General features: G+C 43.1%; 1 protein-coding gene across 1 annotated transcript in view; it reads right to left on the bottom strand.

Moving 5' to 3' along the window:
- Positions 1 to 20,122, bottom strand: part of LOC113127253 (rho GTPase-activating protein 6-like) — a 49,566-nt gene that overhangs the window by 28,350 nt on the left and 1,094 nt on the right. The window lies entirely within an intron of this gene.

Genomic DNA, 20,122 nt, shown 5'->3' with positions numbered 1-20,122 from the left:
TACTGGCAACAGAAAACCTGTTCTTGTGGTGAAAAGCTTTTTGATAGGCTGGCCGCTTATCAGATCTGTGTAGAAATGCGGTTTGGATGTTGCTTCAAGCGTCTCAGATGTTGTATATAGTTGCTCAGTTTTTTGGAATCGAATGAAACTGGGACAGAAACCGCTGTTGTGTTCAGCTTTGGGCAGCTGTGGTGTATTATATTCATGCACGTAGACTGACTTTATGTTTACAGCATTCATTCATTGTATTTACCGGCTTATTCAGAGTGGGTGGAGCACAGCACAGCACAGGTAGAGGCTCACGTTTTTTTTTGTTTTTTTTTTGCATTTGCATACAAACCACCTGAATTACATGTGATCGGAACGGGTAAGACACTAGGTCCAATCTGGGCAAATTCACTTCAAGTATTAATTCTTTAATTTATCTACAGTTTGAATGCACTGAATCAAAATATATGAGAACATGATTTTTAATGATAATTCAACCATACTTCAAGCAAAACAATCACAATTAAAGTTCCCCTTACTGTTTATCTGTACGTCCCCACAGAATGATGTAAATATCAGCTTTTTTCAGGTTACCATATAGCTGTGGAAGTATACAGTGGGTACGGAAAGTATTCAGACCCCTTTAAATTTTTCACTCTTTGTGTCATTGCAGCCATTTGCCAAAATCAAAAAAGTTCATTTTATTTCTCATTAATGTACACTCAGCACCCCATCTTGACAGAAAAAAACAGAAATGTAGAAATTTTTGCAAATTTATTAAAAATGAAAAACTGAAATATCACATGGTCATAAGTATTCAGACCCTGTGCTCAGTATTGAGTAGAAACACCCTTTTGAGCTAGTACAGCCATGAGTCTTCTTGGGAATGATGCAACAAGTTTTTCACACCTGGATTTGGGGATCCTCTGCCATTCTTCCTTGCAGATCCTCTCCAGTTCTGTCAGGTTGGATGGTGAACGTTGGTGGACAGCCATTTTCAGGTCTCTCCAGAGATGCTCAATTGGGTTTAGGTCAGGGCTCTGGCTGGGCCAGTCAAGAACGGTCACAGAGTTGTTCCGAAGCCACTCCTTTGTTATTTTAGCTGTGTGCTTAGGGTCATTGTCCTGTTGAAAGGTGAACCTTCGGCCCAGTCTGAGGTCCAGAGCACTCTGGAAGAGGTTTTCTTCCAAGATATCTCTGTACTTGGCCACATTCATCTTTCCTTGAAGTGCAACCAGTCGTCCTGTCCCTGCAGCTGAAAAACACCCCCACAACATGATGCTCCCACCACCATGTTTCACTGTAGGGATTGTATTGGGCAGGTGATGAGCAGTGCCTGGTTTTCTCCACACATACCGCTTACAATTAACGCCAAAAAGTTCAATCTTGGTCTCATCAGACCAGAGAATCTTATTTCTCATAGTCTCGGAGTCCTTCATGTGTTTTTTGGCCACCTCTATCCTGGCTTTCATGTGTCTTGCACTGAAGAGAGGCTTCCGTCGGGCCACTCTGCCATAAAGCCCCGACTGGTGGAGGGCTGCAGTGATAGTTGACTTTGTGGAACTTTCTCCCATCTCCCTACTGCATCTCTGGAGCTCAGCCACAGTGATCTTTGGGTTCTTCTTTACCTCTCTCACCAAGGCTCTTCTCCCACGATTGCTCAGTTTGGCTGGACGGCCAGGTCTAGGAAGAGTTCTGGTCGTCCCAAACTTTTTCCATTTGAGGATTATGGAGGCTACTGTGCTCTTAGGAACCTTGAGTGCTGCAGAAATTCTTTTGTAACCTTGGCCAGATGCCTTGCCACAACTTTGTCTCTGAGCTCCTTGGGCAGTTCCTTCAACCTCATGATTCTCATTTGCTCTGACATGCACTGTGAGCTGTAAGGTCTTATATAGAAAGGTGTGTGCCTTTCCTAATCAAGTCCAATCAGTTTAATTAAACACAGCTGGACTCCAATGAAGGAGCAGAACCATCTCAAGAAGGATCAGAAGAAATGGACAGCATGTGAGTTAAATATGAGTGTCGCTGCAAAGGGTCTGAATACTTATGACCATGTGATATTTCAGTTTTTCTTTTTTAATAAATTTGCAAAAATTTCTACATTTCTGTTTTTTTCTGTCAAGATGGGGTGCTGAGTGCACATTAATGAGAAATAAAATGAAGTTTTTTGATTTTGGCAAATGGCTGCAGTGACTCAAAAATTGAAAAATTAAAATGGGTCTGAATACTTTCCGTACCCACTGTATGTATAGTATGTACAGGAGCTACATCCTTCAGGATGTTGATTTTTTTTCTCCTATAAACACCAACTGAAGTTCAGTCAGGTTAGGAGCTGTGGTTCATTGTCCTGGAGGAGGAGCCCCATTGTCTCCTAAAATGGAGTTTCAATGGTCCTGCTGTGACTGTGGCTCACACGCACACACACATAGCACAGATCCCATGGAAGAGGGAGGAAGGGACAGTAATGTATGGATATGCAGGTCTAGATGTGAATCAGGTATTACAGCACGCTAGAACACGACTCCTGCACCTCTACATCACTTCTCATATCAGCTTGAAGTTGTTAAAAACGATGTAGAAATGAGGCGGCGTGAGATCATATATCACTTTGAAAGCAGAGAGGATTTTCCACTGCTGGATTTGGCACAGCCTCTTTGTGTTGATATGTCACATCCCCGCTATCGAGCGTAGATCCAAAGAAAAAAGCAGCTCGGAGTTTGGGCAGTGAGACAGTGAGGAGTATTTACTGTGATTTAAAGTGGCATCGTATTTTCTTTTGTCCTGGCAATCCTAACTGGCCTGAAAATACACCTACCTCCTGCAAAAAACACAAAATTACGCTTATGCTTAAATCACATCTGCACGTCCTGAGCTTTTCATTATGACTCTATAGGGAACGTATGAGTGCAGCCTATAATTCCACTACTATACGGTAAAGTCCACCTGCCAGATGCTAATGTTTACATCATTTTATGGGGAGGTGCAACAACCTCCTCCTAACGGCCCGAATGTCCGACTTGCGAAATCCCTCCATTGGGTGGAAGGAATTCTCTTAAAGTGATTTGAGAAGATCCAGTAAATGGCAGAGAAAAATCCCATGAGGCCTTTGATCTGTTTAATAAACACTGGTAGAATAGACGCGGCGAGTCTGGGGTCAAGGTATCCGCAAGTGTTGCCTCACGCCCTACAACCAGGAGACGCTGAATTAAAAACCAGTGGGCGGATGGTCACAAAATCGTATATCATTGTAGATCCTAACTATTAAAGGGCTTGGCTTGTGTTTTGGCAACATAATGCATGAGACGCATATAATCAAATGTCACGCACGTTACAAGAAATCAAAAACTCTCATGCTATTTCAAATTTTGAAGAACAAATAAGCCCAACTGTGCAGTCCAGTTGTTCACGTTAGTCCCAGTTTTTCGTGTCTTCTTTCAGACGTTGAACTTTGATCTCGATTTCACAAGACAGGCCAAGGAACGAGTGGAGGAGAAAGAAATGAGAGAATGGGGAGAGAGGGTTTTTGGGGGGGGGGGGGGGGGGGTTAAAAACTGGGCACACATGAACGAATTTACAGCAGGAGCAGCACAAAGCAGCTCTGGGGGATGACATAAGAACTGCGGAATGTGTGTGTGTGTGAGAGAGAGAGAGAGACTGAGAAAGAGACCCCACTCCTCCACCAGTGTGGCTTCACGCCTTCACTCGGGAGGTAACTGGAAGTCAATCACACACACAAACACAAATATTTTCAACAAATCAGGTTTTCTCAAGGTCTCGGACCACAATCCCACTCCAGACCCGACCTCAGAATTGTCCCATGTTTTTTTTTTTTTTTTTTTTTTTTTTTTTTTAGAGGAACTGATCACTCAGCAGCCACCGAACACAGGACGCACACACACACACACACACACGCACACACATGCACAGAAAGTGACGACAGCATGGGTCTGGATTCAATCTGGATGTTTCTATCAACAGAACACCCCACTCATCCTGAATCTCCATACTCTGTCCTGAGGGCCAATAGACAGGAAGGAGGGGAGAGCGTAGGTTAGGCGAATGTGTGAGTGAAGATTTTTGGGTATTAACTTTCATCTCAACCTCCATTAGAATGATTGACAGGTCAGGACCACTGTGCAGTGGCAGTTTATTCAAAAACCCCGCTGGTAGACAGGAGGTTTAATAGAGCTGCACAATTCAGTCAATTCAAAACAGGATGCTCTTCTCGCCGACAACCCAACAAGAGCTTGTAGTAGATTTTAGGCGTGGTAAAAAAAGAAATCCTCCACATCCCTGCGTACTTTCTTATTGTAGTTTGACTGTTTACTCACAGCCAACCAGACAAAGGGAACCACTCACCATCACATTTCAGCATCTATTCTCTTACCATACAAATACTTTTGTTGGTCCTTTCCTGTCATTGGATTGGCATCTTGTTTGCCTGACCAATGGGTAGAACTAAAGGAAAGCGCAAACCAGATTTAGAAACGGGTCCAAACTTGTCCTTGGATGAATGCACCAAATGAAATTTTTTTTTTTTTTTTTTCGGCCTCTGAGTCCATCTTTCCACTCATATATACTTAACTGTCTTTCTGCTCATGTAGATATTTGCTGCTTTGACCTTCTGCCTTTCTATCTATCCATCTTCCTGTCTGATGTGCTGTCAGCTTGTTTGCTGGTTGGCTAGAAGCCCCCCACCCCCACCCTTCGTGTTTTCCTTTAGGGCCAGGTGCTTGGAAGCCCTAGATAGAGCATGTTTTCCCTTCTAAGCCAATTTTTGGAATGTGCCGTCTTTAAATCAGGTCCGACTACACCAGACAGATGATGTTCACTGTTTGTAACTGTGTGTAATATGCTGGGATGGAGTTTTTCTACTTGTACTGGTGTGTAGGCATTGTGTATGTGTTTTCTTGGGGCTCATGTGTCCTTAAAGGCAAAAACTGGAAAATCTTGCTAAATAATCAAAAACAGTCAGGACTGGCGCAGTCCATATGGACTTGACCAAAAAGCGTGAGTGAATGCTCTGGGCATGGTGGATTAGTGGTTAGCACTGTTGCTCCATAGGAAGAAGGGCCTGGGTTCACAGCACATCAGTGGCCTTTCTGTGTGGAGTTTGTATGTTCTCCCTGTGCTTGTGTGGGTTTTCTCCAGGTACTCTGGTTTCCTCCCACAGTCCAAAAACATGTATGTCAGGTTGATTGGTGACTCTAAATTGCCCATAGGAGTGAGTGTGAGTGTGTGAGGTTGTTTGTCTCTATGTGGCCCTGTGATGGACTGGTGACCTGTCCAGGGTGGACCCCTGCCTTTCACCCAAAGAGAGCTGGGATAGGCTCCAGCTGATCCCTGGGACCCTGGTTAGGAATAAGCAGGTATAGATAATGGATGGATGGATGCTCTGGATGTCAGTGTAATAAAGGCTGGTTTTCACATCCAGACACCTTGTCTGTGAGCTCCCATCTCCCTCCACCTTAATGTGCACGTGCACGCACTACCCTCCACCTCCCACACCTCCTTAATGTTTTCTGCCACAACAGTTGCCATGGCGTCTGAGCTCGCCAGCTGTGTCGGACAGCACGATTAGAAGGAGGTGTGTATTTTGGTGACAGTGTGCATGCAGTGTGTTTGTACATACTCATGCCACTGTGTCGTATGATGCATTAATAGCGGATTTTAAACCGGGTGATGTGCTGTCAGACCTCAGAAACCATCAGTTATGGGTTTCACATGTGGCCACATATTTGTGTAATGTCAGTGTCTGACGAAATCTCATTGTGTCTATTATAGCTCAGAATAATCGCAGCCTGCCATTCAGTATCATTTTCACATGAAGCCCAACTGTTGAGGAAACACTGCGAAATACCGTGGGAAAATAATCGCTGAGATTTCTGTGTTTTTGTGCTGGGTGATGCATTCACTGGCAGTAGGAATGCTGAAAATAGGCTTTTCTTGTTGCCATAGCACCACACTTCATGCACACTGGATCATTATGGGAAACAACATGCTCACATGAACTTAGCTTTGGGATACAGAGGGGTTCTTAAACATTCCTTAAAAATATCAAACTCCAATGTTATTAAGTCTAGAATTAGAATATTCTAGTAAAACAACACAAAGACTAAAGGTAAAGTATAGATCAAAATATGGTGTTTACGAGGTTCTTCACTCAGAATTCATTTAGTGTCTGATCCACATAATGCAGTGAGACATACCACAGCTCATGCTTTCAATTCTCTCCACTGTCCACTCAAAAACATATAGAGGCGTTCCTGCAAATCCCTCTTTAATAAACGGTGGCTAAGAAAACACCAGCTCCACGCCTGCTATAATACGTCAAGTGATCCACACTTTGAAAAATAAAACCTAAAAAAACTCCTTTTCACTCCATCTTTTTCCTTTTGTTACCAGCAAGGTTCTGCCTGACATGGAAGGTTTAGACCAGGTTTCGAGTAAACCGAAGGAACAGCTGTTGGTGAGCAAAATCTCCAGAGACGCTTGCGTGGAGGGCTTGGAATAGCTTGAATAATAGAAGAAAATGTCCACTGAGTGATGTGATGTGAGTGTGTTGGCTTAGCTTCCTTAAGCTGAAGGATTGCTGGAAGGATCTTGGCACGTTTATCCAAACATTTTGTGGGACTACTCATGTATTAGCACACTGGGTTATGTGTTTACGGAGACGGTTTGTGGCGTGATGGAGTTTAAACTCAAACAAATTTCACTATCCTATTGGTTTGGAGAATTCCAAGTTCAAGAACTTGACCCACACTAGATAAACAACCAATGCAGGCAAATGTGCAAGACCCCCAGGGGCCCCACAAACTGCAATTCATTTTTCTCCTACCTTTGAACAGAGCTATGTAGGTACAGTATGCTAGCAACCCCCCCATCCTCCATTTCAAGTCTTAGTGCCATGCTAGGCTACCGATCTACAAACTAAGATGTATTTTCAACAGCATCGTCCTTTAACCATATAAGCCACTGTGACCCATAGGACCTTGGCATGACAGGTCACTTCAGTGTCATTTCCCCTCCAACCACCAGAGGTCCCCCCAGAGTTTTCTCACCCCCCATTCCTAACCACTTGACTGTGCCTCTGCTCACCTGTTTCTCATTCTTCATTCGCCCAGCACTCGCCCAGCCAGATTTTTTCTTGTGTTTTCAGACATACCTGTCAATTCCTGTTTTCCCTGCCGGATTTAGTGTTTTTTCTCACGAGCTTTGGACTTGCCCCATCCCTGGCTACTACCTGATTTATATCTTTTTAATGTGCGCTGAGGTTATTTGCCGTATTTTGGTCTGATTTTCTTTTACCTTAAATGAGCTGATTTGTTTATTTCAAAGGTTATTGCAGTAGGACATTTCCTAATGTTAGCCCCATTACAGGTCATTAAGTAGTCGATGTGTTTCTTCGGTTATTTATTCTCTTTATTTTATATTTTACAGGGGACTGCTACCTGCCATCCACAGGGATGGAGACCCCCTCCACGTACACAGGATCACGGGTGAGCGCTTGCTCGAACACCTGCTCGCATGCAAATGAGTTCGCCCAGTGTTGCCTCCGCCTTGTCTGATTAGTTTTTAATGCAAATTTGGTTTGAATGGAATCACACAGTCACCACATACACAGGGGAACACGCAGACAATATGGAACCAATTGGCTGAGTGTTACAGTGCTGCACGTGGCTTCAGCTGCCTTTGCTGTTCTGCTTGTTTTCTATGATAATCAGCTCAATCTGGCCACAGTTGCACTTGTTTTCAATGCAAATGAACTCTGAGCTGGTACAGGACAGCCATCCCCCCAATCTGGGGGCTTCTTGGGGTGGGTTTACAGTAGTTTCCTCATCCTTTTGCCCCTCTCTGGAGTCATACCTCATTCGCTGCCACACCTTCCTTTTATCTTTCATTCTAATTGAACTTATCTTTCTTTCTTCAGTGGCTTCTCTAATTAGGACTATAAACTCAGGAGAAACCTTACAGATGTACCAAACGATCCCTTGCTTGGACACCCCCTTGTCAGTTTGTGTGTGTATATTTGGATTCCAGGGATTTTTTTCATATTAGTATGAACATGCATATACTTAGCAGATGCCTGCATATGTGTTTGCATAACTGTCTGCACATACCGTGAACGTGGCCATGTGCAGGCTCTGCAGCGTGGAAGTCACCTGGCCTAAAGCGTATCAAACGTTTATCAAGCCTCACACTGAGCAGCCTCAGTTTCTTCTCAGCTCGCGGTATAAATATTTAGCCTGCGGTATAAACACAGCAACCTTCTAGGAATGCTCTGTTCACGAGCGGCAGCCGTGCTTTTATCCTACTGCTGATTATACGGGTTTGAGACCAAAATGTTGATTCATCCGAATATGCAACACTTGTAGCTGCGCAGCTCTGCTTATCTGCCAGGTTACACGTCTGAAGCAGCTCTTTGAAACTTATCTGTGATATGTTTCTTCTGTGTTTCTTTGAGAGCTGCGTGGAATCTGCTGGGGAGGAAGGGGGGGGATCTGCAGTAAACTGACACAAGTTAACAGTAACAGTATGGTTTTGGCTTGTTCCTCAAGAAATATACCAAGAAGCATCCATTCCTTTGCACTATTATAATCAGCAATAATGCCTGAATCTATGGTTTATATGAGGCGTCTTCCATGTGCCATGTGTTTCATACTAGGGACTTATTATTTTGTTTAAAGCGATGCAAAAGCATCAGAGTTTTTCTCCCAATTATTCTTGCAGTGCTTTGGTATGATCCACTTGTAAATTGTTCAGCTCCTTTCAACAATCTGTCTTAACAGAACTCTTCCAATAGAACTTGTCCACAGTTAGTTTAAACATTTACTTTGTCTGATTTGGATTTGAGCACAGAAGCGTCTAAATTTGGTAAAGCAGCGTAAAAACTCAAGATTTTTTTTTTTTTTAATTTTATGCACGCGTACACACAAATGCACAAAGGTTTTTAATTCCTCAGACAGTATTTAACGTGAGCTGCGGTGGGGAGACTCTATGTTTGTGTGTGTGTGTGTGTGTGTAATTGGATTGAGGTATAGGATGAGAAAAAGAAAGAAGTGGAGGGAAGAGGAGGTGGGGGACAGATCCATCCCGTCTCCTTTTCTTTTCCAGGAATGCAGCTGGAATCCAAGCTCGACTCCCCCTGTCGACTCCCACCACCTCATTTCATGCCACACACACGCACACACACACCCACCCACACAACCCCAACTGTTATTCTTTCTATTAGGTTATTTTAACAAGAAATAGGTGGTTGCCAGTTCTAACCTGTTCAACTGGTATGCAGCCTTACACACACTCCTTTTGTTGTGTGAGAGAAAAAAAAATCATAATAAGCCTTGGCTTTAAAGTAAGTGTTGTCTAGATTGTCCACTAGGATTCAGCTTTATGTAAAAGCATCAGTAAACCATGTGAAGGTACTTCCTGTACAGGGGTAATCACTAAATTTCTTCATTCTCTCTATGGAGTTCAGTACAGATGCTTGACATTGACAAGGTAAGATGCACTTCTTGCACCTACCCAACCAGATTGGAAGCGTGATATTAAATCTGCAGTATATTTAGTTTTTACCAAAACGACGTGACAGTTTCAACAGTTAGGATTTACAAATATATGGACTGACACCTGTGCATTTTTCACAGAAATCAAGCCTCAAAACATGCAAATATTTACTGTGCCACTCTCAATCGATAACTATACATAACGTTATGTGGCCAAATTGTTAGGTGAAAGACAAAGGACGTTCATGGCAGTGGATGTTCTGCCGCTCCCACCGTGTTTATTGCCATATTCAGTTCTATTTATAATTTCAGCCGATGTTCTTTGTGTGAATTCTTCCGTTGCCGAGAACTTGCACTAACTGCGTCAGAGCCGCCGAACGTATAAACTATCTCCTAAACGCTTACGTTCGCGAAAGGATGCTGCCTTTGTTCTCACTCCCTACAGCCAGGGTCAGCGCCGTGTTTACATCACCGAGTTGTTGCCGTGGCAACAGACAGAGCCTGGCAGTCAGAAAGAAGTGAGTCTGCAGAGTTGGACTCAGAAATCCTAGAAAAGCAATATCGAACAGAGCAGAGCAGGAACAGATTCTGTGCATTAACGTCACATCTTTGCAGAATGTAGTGATCCTCATTCCTTACAGTGGAATTAGCAAATGCAGCATTTCAGAAAATAACAGTGATTTTTACTGTCTCAGTCTGGACAACCGGACTGAGACCCCCATCACTGTTAATCTTATAAATCAGGTTAGCAGTGTATCCTCAGTGTAAGTGTGTATCCCCATGTGCTGATTAGTCCCTGGCCTGCTACGTCCATCCATCCAGGAGCCTTTTTTTTTAATATATATATCCCATTACTGTTATTTAAAATGTCTGGATTGAGAAACAAAAACAGACCTAATAAGATGTGAAACTGTAAAAAGGAGAAGCATCTGTTTTCTATTCGGCTGAGCGCTCGAATAATAAGGCTGAACGATGATGCACAGTGACAACGGGCTTATAAAACAGACAGAAGATTGAACTAAATGGAAGCAGAGGTTAGAAGGATAAAATAAAGATGGATGATGCCTTCATCTTAACAACATAAAAGTGACACATTAGTCCTTCTCCCTAAGCTGCTATGTGGGTATACTTTTTATCACTGCACATGTCCACCAACCGTTCTGTTCATTGCAATCGAATTGCTGTTGCTGTGAATTAGAAACCTCTACTTGAGCTGACACAAGGGTGACTTGCTCATGTGCTATACTAATCGTCCATACAGGGTGACGCAAAGCTTTGTAGCCTCATAATTTCATGATTAATCTTTGTTTTCCTCCAATCCGAGCCCAAAATCAAAGTCCTCCTTTAGATTTTTAACAAGAAAACGTATTTTTCCCCATGCAAGTCCAAAGAAAAAAACAAAAAAACTAGGCCAACATCACTGGTATTTGGAATCTTGTGGGGACTACTGGATCTCAAAAACTAATATCTTAGATACACACACACACTAATGTTCTGGGAAGGTACTCTGCAGGAGAGAATATGATCTCTGCTTGGAAGTGACGCTGTTCCCTACTAAAGCAGTCCAAACACACATTATTGTGTTTGTATGAGTATGTGTGTATGTGTGTGTGTGTGTGTGTGTGTGTGTGGATATGTGGGTGTTGGTGACAGTACAAACATCTGCACTCCTCCCGAGATCTCTTATGAGAATACTTTTCAAGTGCGTAACTCCGCAGGTCTGCTTTTCCCAGAAGAGTGTCACGGTTAAATGGCTTTAATGGTAAGCAGGGAGGCCGTAGTGTCAGGTGGTAAAACAGACCCATCAACGGTGTACGAAGTGAGATCAAACCTCCGGGTTTGTGAGTTTTATTTGTGCTGTGAAATGTGTTCGGAGTGCAGCTGGCGTCAGCTATTGTAATGTTTTTGTAGGATACTTATGACACAGAGAGGCTGAGGAGACAGATGTGCGCAGCTGCGATTGGCCACAGTGCAGCCCACCCACATTTTTACTGTGATCCATTATTTGTGAGTGTGTGTGTGTGTCCAAATATTGCAGAATGTTCCCCACCAGTATAGATTGTTATCAAAAGCTAACTGGCGCCCTCTGTTGGCTAAAACAACTCTTTACACTTGTATATTTCATTTTGATTTGATTCGAGTCTGGCTTTGGGTTCTCTGGTCTGACGAGACAAAAACCTAATTCTGTGGGCAGAACCCCAAGCTATTTGCAACACCAAGCTATGTGGGAGGGTTTCTCAACACTAGTGAGAAGTGTGGTAAGGATGAATGCAACAAGTTAGAATTTCGAAAAAAAATCTGGAAGAATAAGCTTTTGAATGTAGATTTATTGATTTATCCAAAAAGCGAAAGGATCTGAAAACTTTAATGCAGGTTTGAAATCCAAATATTGTTTTAACGCAAGCGTCCACTAGGTGGCATTAAGACATTGTGATATCAATTCCCATTCAACAATCTTATAATAGTATATATAATATACTATATCACTGTTACCACAAACTGTGCACTTTAAATTGAAAAACACACAGATTAACTGGTTGTAACACGCCTGAGCTGCAGAATCCAACAACATGGCGAACGCCTGCAACCAGTACGGCTCTCCCTGCTCCACCAGTGGCACTGGAGTGTGTCGACTCATTCCTCCGCTGAGCTGTTTTTCTATTTATAGCCGCAGAGCTCCAGCAGTGGCTCAAACGCCTGCTGCCTCATTCGGCCTCGCTTTCCTCACTGTCGTCCGACGGGTGTTCGGGGGGGGGGGGGGGGGGTCGGTGAGAGGTTTTAGCTGGCTTTGCTTTTCAGGTACTGGACTCATGTTTACGTGTAAGGCGGGTTGAACAGGCAGTCACAAGAGACAGGCCTCTGACGATAATTAGTCGCCTGTTGGATCCTGTGCTTAACAGCATGTTAGATTTACTGAACACAGGCACCAGTGTCACTTGCTTTACCTGCTTTAACATGACTTCACTGCTGATTCCTTACGCCCAGCTGACCTCCTGACCCTTAAAAGAAACCTCTACCAGATAGATGCAGTGAGAGGGAGTAGAGGAGATTAGATAAGAGGTTTTGAGGTTTTGTTCTCTTAAATTTACTCAGTCGATTTAATGGAAATGACATGGAATGGACATTGAAATTGGCAATAAAGAGAAATTTAGGTGGTGTAAAAACCAGAAAAGACTCAGGTGATCAGATGAATTTTTAAAATGTCCTGGTTTTGGGGCCTAATTTCAGAGTTAGATTAAAGCGATTCATCCTCTGTGAACTGTTCATGGCCACTGAAAATAAGGTTAAGGAGGGAAATTAACTGGAAACTACATAAACTGTTGTCTATTAAAAGGTTTTACACAGCAGTTTGAAAGATGACACGGATTTAACAGCGCTCAGCTCCTCAGGCAGATCAGTTCAAAGGAAGCTTCCAGTCAGGGAACAAATTGCTGCATGCTTTTACTGTAGAGTTTAGGAACGGCAGAGCCGGACTTGTACAGCAAATTCAGGCCGGGATCCCTGAAAAGTAAAATCAGACCTGTGCGATTTGATGCTTTTGTTTCAGCTGCTGCACTTAGCATAAGCTGCAGATTAGAAGGAAAGGGGATTTTGGCAGTCCAAATGAGAGGGGGAATACAGCCAGGATGTCTGTAACAGCGAGTCAATAAAAATGAAGAATGGACAGGAGTGAGCTTCAGGCAGAAAAGGGATGGGCGCGGGAAGAGAGGACGGAGCTGGGAGGTCAGTCGGTAGCTACCCCTCATTCAGTAAAAACCCCGGGGCCTCAGCATGAAGCTCTGACCTGGAATTCCAAATAAATAATTCCCAAAACCTCCCCACCGAAAGAAACTATAAAGTAAAGGAAAGCATTGCATGATTCCTCCAAAATCATGGCTTATTTAGACTAGTTTTCCCAAATATTTGAACGTATATTTGATCAGCAGACGTCCGTTGACGAGCGAAACCACACACATGCGTGCACAAAGAGCGCACACACTCCCAGGTGTTAACGCTCAAAGCCTAGAGTAGCCTAAATCCCGCTTGTGTGAGCAGAACACTCAGCTAATCCTCATTAAATATGGCATGAAACAGTTTTACCCAGTAATAAATAGACAAGCAACGGGAGGCTCGACACTGAGGTCAAATCCTCTGCAGTATATACAGATAATTAAAACACAAAGTGGGTTAAAATAGGCAAGAAGTCCCTGTTTAATACCCCACACAACAGCAGAAGGCAATAAAGAAATACTGTATCTGAGGGCTGTGAGCAAGGCGTCCTCAGCTGCTCTCGTGTACCAAGTTTCACCCAGCAACATTCAGATAGAAACATGAGCTTGATAAAATCAAAAAAAACAAAATTGGATTTTATCCCTTTGGGCTCATTTTTGAGCAACAGGACAGGATATGAACACGCAGCGTCCTCTAGATATTCCTTATGGAGAAAACCAGCCGACAGCATATCCGTCACCCTGAGCAAAAAAAATATCTGAACGGAAAGACTCTCTTCCTTAAAATCCTCCAAGAGATCAGCAGGACAATTAAACTGACACTGTTAACTGTGGGTCTCAGGATGCTTGTTAGTCCCATAATGAGGCTCAGCTTTATCAAAAATCAGGGGCGGGTCTAGGATTTCATCTTTAGGGGGGTTTAGCCCTCACTATTGTTGCTGACAGACAGGGGGGCTAAAGCCCCCTTAAAAAGGGTCTAGAACCGCACCTGTCAGAAATCATTCTAATTTATTCGAATGTGACTCTTACTTTAGTAGCTCTTGCCATCGGTTCCATCGGTTATGATAACGCTGTGGTCACTGGAGTGGACTGCTGGGATATGGGAATGGTGACATCATTACAACAAAGTCAGACAGGGCAAGAAATACAATCAGTCAGATGATTGGGCCGGTTGTACAAAAAAAAAAAAAAAAAAAAAAAGACGCTAATTCTCCAAGCGAATATCATTAAACCACTGCAGAAGAAGACAGCGCTATGCGATGATGTAATGGTCAAACCTCAAACTGTGGAAAACCACATTTGGATCAAATGACCTTTAACCGCGTCCTAGAAAATAGATAGGAGGGATGTTAGGACCAAAGTTTTCAAATAATCTTAAAATAACTCTGGGGGTCACTGAATCTACTCAGCTTTTTTTTTTTTTTTCCCCCAGTTATTTATCTTTCTGTTACTGTTAGAAGATTAGACAGTGGGCGGACATGTTTTGGGATGTTGTGAAATGTTTTCCCCCCAGTGTGAGGATCATATCGCCAGAGTTTACGCTGACTGAGGCAAATACATAAGTGGGAAGTTGTAAACTTACCACAGCATATCCATCGTTTCCCTCTGGCCCATGCCAAACCTCATTAGAGAAGACATTAGTGGACATGGGGGTCACTGTAATACACATGCACACACACACACACACAGGAATGCACGGGGGGGACACGCATTTTTGTCCTTAAGACTCAAAAGTCCACAATTAGATCATCCGTCCGCGGCCTTCCACTTCACTCCCACGCACGTGAAAACAAATTCATGCCACACGGAAAGTAACTCAAAACTGCTGCTTTCTCGCTGGTTTAATCGGCACCAGACAGTGAGATTCTGACTGGCGGAAATTAATGTTTATCTTTCAGCCGTCTCTATTTCAAGCTGCGCTCTTTTCCTTCACTGTTGCAAAAACATCCCAAAGGAGATGTGAGATTGCTAAACCGAAAACGTTGCCAAACAAACCTGGCTGTTTCATATGGTTCTTTTCAGCAGAACATCACGCAAACTTGTCAAAAAAATAATAATAAAGAATTGCCGTGGGGGTGGTGGGTATCATGTTACCAATGAGGAGAGCCTTCAAATATTTTTTTGTGCGCTGGGGTCTCGTTCGTCCGCTAGTTAGGTTTTATTGGAATCCAATGTTGATGTCCTGTCCTCCTGGGATCTAAACTGAATTTCATACTGTGCGCTCTGCTTTGTTGTGTAATTACAAAACAAACTCAGTTAAGGCATGAGAGGTTCAGGGACGGTGCTGCTCACGCCGTACTAGGGGTTGACCCTCACCGTAACACCAATAACCTGCTAGCCACTGCCTTGCTGTCCGGATGAGTAACAGGTTCCTTAAGTGTTTCATCCAAGCACTGAACTGTGACCCACACTGGGATCGTTCATAATCGTACAGATACTGAAGTGTGCCTTCAGGGTAGTATCTGTGTAGTATTAGGGCCATGTTAACAGTTTATGTGCAGTCCCACATCACATTTTACGCTCAGAAGGCTCAGTATTGGCTGCAGCAGTCACAGGATGGGGAGACGTTACTATGTCAGCTGGAAGAGCAGGTTTAATAGCACTCAGGGGCTTTCTGTTACCTTTCCTTGAAAGGAGGCAGCACCCTGGTCTGTCAGTAGGTTGTACATGTTAACAAGCAGGCCCTTATTAAACTTAATAAGCAGTGTAATCAAACTAAGGTCCTCTGCAGACCCACATCCAGAAATCCAGAGCTTCTCCCAGGAGTGAAGCTGTAATCTTGCAGAGGGTAAATCTATATTGTGTTTAGCAACAACAAACAACAAATCTAGATTTTCTTCGCAAATCACCGTTGCCCAGTTTCTTTTTTGTGCTGCACTTTGGTTCGAGCATTCCACACATGTCGAACCATCGAGGCCTTGTTCCTCCAACGCAGCCTCCTCACTTTGAGGGAACATAGGGAGGAAAGCAGGGAGGGAAGGCAAAATAGATAGCCGCTAGGTTCACAAGTTCAAGCCTCTCCGTTTGCTGGAGCACGTCCAGGAGAAAATATATTTAGACCGAGGGATCCAATTTCAAATAAGCTATAGATTATCAGCTGCTGATAAACTAATGTAAGTGTTGTGTCTGATTTTTCAGTAGAGCTGTTGAACCTGTTAAATGGTTGTCTCATTCCTGCAAGTTTGGGATTGATGATGCAGCAGCTAATGATTAAAGACTAGAACACCACACTGGGGAAAATTAGGATATAATGCAGCTCATTTTTTGCCAATGAAGGGTTGATATTAATAGTCCTTCAGCACTACTTGTATATTTGTCATATTTTGCAAAAGAAAATGACAAATATTTTCTGGTTCCAGCTCCTCAAATGTAAAAAAAACAACAAAAAAATTACTTTTCTGTTTCCTGTCCTGTAGTAAACTAAAATATCTGTGCTTTTGGATGATGGTGAGACAAAACAAGACATTTGAAGACATCGAATTGCGATCTAGGAAAATTATTTTCAGCATTTTCCGTTATTTATAAATCTAACAATTACCCTAAATAATCAGCAGACAGTAACGATTCATTGCAGCCTTACGGAAAACATTTCAAAATAAAGTGACTTACAGCCAAAAAAAAAAAAAGAAGCTCAACATCAGATAAGAGGACAAGGACAAAATAAATGGAGCACAGTAAAGGAATAAAATAAAAGCATTGACGTAAGTAAAGACAGGCCGGTGAAAACAAACTTAAAGCAGAGATTTAGAGTAATGTTCCACCCTACCAAAACAAAAGTTGCAATTGTCAAACACTCCTGCCCACCAGAAAATATGACTGTTTGGAACATACGGTGCAACGACGTGGAGACTTTCCTCCTGCCATAAAACATCTAATTGCAGCTAATGTGAATCCAAGCTGACTACAGCCGCCATTCCCCATGAAAGAATGACTGACCCGCAGATGATATCTGATACACAAAACATTGTTTTGACTGATTGGATGGATAGCTTGAGCTCAATGGGCAGGCTCAGAGTTGTGGCAGTGAAAGAATGATTGCCTCTATAGCTCGGTCTGGACCTTAGAACTGCCAGAAGGGTCCTGCACAAGCACCTCAAGGTGCTATGCAACGGTAACGTATTCGTAAAATCTACTGTATAGAGTAAACAGTGAAAAGAAGTTAAATCCCTCCTCCTGTTCTGATTAGAGTCTTTACCCTGCAATCTCTTTCCAGCGCTCAGACCATGTGGTGTTGTTATAAGCACTTCAATGTGGACCGCTTAAAAAAAAAAAAAAAAAAAAAAAAAAACCGTTCTCCCCTGGCAGAGAGCCATAACCTGAGTCAGTGCCCCAGCTTGTATGGTTCTCAGCATAAACAACACCAAACATGTGGCCAAACATGCGATTTCAGATAAATGAAACATTACACCAGCAGGAAAATTCTCCCCAATAGCCAACAAACTGTCTCACACAGATTTGGTCTGCTTGTGATAGTTGTGTTTTATTATTAACATTGAAGAATATGGTAAATGTTACCTTTAAAGGAGCGATTTTCCATCTTTCCCCACCAGTTGTCCCTCATTATTGTCAAGGCGCGGTACATTTAACATTCACTAGCACATAATTCAGAGAAAGAAAGCTGGTTCTTGTGGTTAATACCTCACTGGGACTGGACCATGAAGATAAAGCAGCCTACAGCCATGCTAGCAGCTCTGAGGCTATAGGCACAGCAGTGCTTTGAGCCGAATGCTAACATGCTCATAGTGAGAATGGAAACCTGCTATATCGTTATATAGCGTTTACTGTGTTCACCATCTTAGCATAGCATGTTAGCATGCTGACATTTACACTACAAAGTATAGCTGAGGCTAATGCCCATTAGTTTTAGTTGTATTTGTCATTTAGATACATCCACTGGGAACCATGATTGTGTGCACCAAATTGTTTGCCGGTATTTCACAGGATAGGTGGAATTTCTGACCTGTTTACCAAATTCATAGGGATTTGCTTTTAGGGTATTTGGTATTAGGACCGAGGTGATGACACAAGCTGACATTTCTCTACGGTTCTTTGGCACTGTGCATGACTAACATAGCATACGTCATGTCCTTAAGAAAGCAAACAACTGACGCGGTCCAGCAGTGATGCCAAAACATAAATCAAAATGGAATTTAAAGAATGGGAACAACAAGATGGAAGCTGCGCTAATTGTAAATAGACATTTTTACAAGGACAGTCCGAAGAAGCTGGGAGAAATATCCATATGGTAATATAACCACACTCTCAGGCGTCATGACCATGACCAAACATAGAAATGAATGTCTGTCAACATAGGTGTCACTAAGAAATCATAGGCTGAGGTATCTCTGACCTTAAAGACCTGCTGCTAAATTCTTCTAAACCATATATAATCAGTTATTTCAGAACAATAATTGTAAGGGTTTTTTGGAATGGTTGCCATCTTGCTTTGGAATGATTTTCTTCACGTAGCCCCTTTTCTAAAGCATTAGGGATAAGTGCGTCTAAAAATAGACTGTACATGTTAACATTCTGGAGCCCCATAAACCACCAGGATTAAATTAGCTGACCACTGTTTCCTCTCGGAGCCTTTGTGCATGTGAGTGATGTACAGAACTCTGTGCATGCTGAAGTTAACGATTTCAGAGAAAATGTTCTGATGGCAAACTGTAGAGCCGGTGTCTTCCCCTCCAACTGTAAGAACAAAGAGGGTGCTTTCTATGATTTTTCAACATCAGCAGTAGTTTGTGAGACCCCCACCCAAAAAAAAAAGCATTCCCAGCATAAAATCTTTGTTTGAGATTTCATTTCATACCCAACAGTATGTGAAACATCCCAGCAGAGCAGGCAACACTTCTTGGCTCAGTATTTTTACAAACACCCTAAGGTGCAATAACTTCATGGTCCAGGCTGCGCTAATGACTCCAAACCGATGGCCTCATGTTATCCTCAGCGGGCCGTGGCAGGAGGGGAAAACAGCATGGAAAAACAGCAGTGGGAAACTCTGCTGAGTGTGAGTTTCTGGACATCTCAGAGAGGAAAAGAAAGAGCGCGGGTGCATGTCTGTGTGTGTGTGTGTGTGTGTGTGAGAGAATGAAAGCGATACAGAAGAGAGTGAAGCTGGAGCTGTTCCTTGTAACAGGAAATGATGGGAGAGCTGTTTGAGGGCAGCGCGGGTTTGACCCTGTGACTGCTCCCAGTCGTGAGAACCGAGTCCCCGGGCCATGTGTCCTTAAGAGCGTCCCATCAGCACCAGTGCACGCAAGCACTGCTGCGCATACGCACACACTCAGCGCAACTAGAGGAGCAAAATACATATCAGCTAAAGCAAAAAAAAACCCCAAAAAAACAAGAGAACAAGCCCACAAAAGAAGAAAGAAATTTTTCATACCTTTCCACCAGTGCATGTGGATGTGTGCCAACTATGCAGCCTATAAAGAAGCCCCCCCCCCCCCCCCCCCCCCCATTAAAAATAAGCCATGCAAGTATGTTTTGGTAAGGATTTCATACGCCACCTTCTCTTTATTCACACTCAATTTAAAGCCTACATGAAGACAAAAGCCCAAACAGCCCAAAGACGATAACAATAGGAGAAAAAAAAAAGAACCGTGAGGGGAAATACTATCTGTGCACTTCACTGCACCTTTTGTTGGACTTATTTAATCCATAAAAGCTCCCTAAGAGGTTCTTTAGCGTTCCCAGAAGTACTTGTGTGTACGGTGTGACTGAAAGCCAAATGGGAGACATGCTGCAGTGCTGTCTGGTTCCATTCCCCCACCCCCCCCTCCAGTTAATTACCCATGTGCCCTTGGGCAAGACCAAGACAAGTGCTCTAGCTGCAGGCGGTAGTGTATTGGTTTCATACTGGATGGCTTCCAGGTGGAGATGTCAGACTCAGGTCAATACACGTTCTCAGAAGGCCAT

This window comes from Mastacembelus armatus, chromosome 2, assembly GCF_900324485.2.
Source record: "Mastacembelus armatus chromosome 2, fMasArm1.2, whole genome shotgun sequence".
Taxonomy (NCBI): Eukaryota; Metazoa; Chordata; class Actinopteri; order Synbranchiformes; family Mastacembelidae; genus Mastacembelus; species Mastacembelus armatus.
Note: the sequence above shows the minus strand (reverse complement) of the source record. Positions and strands in the feature narration are given on the sequence as shown.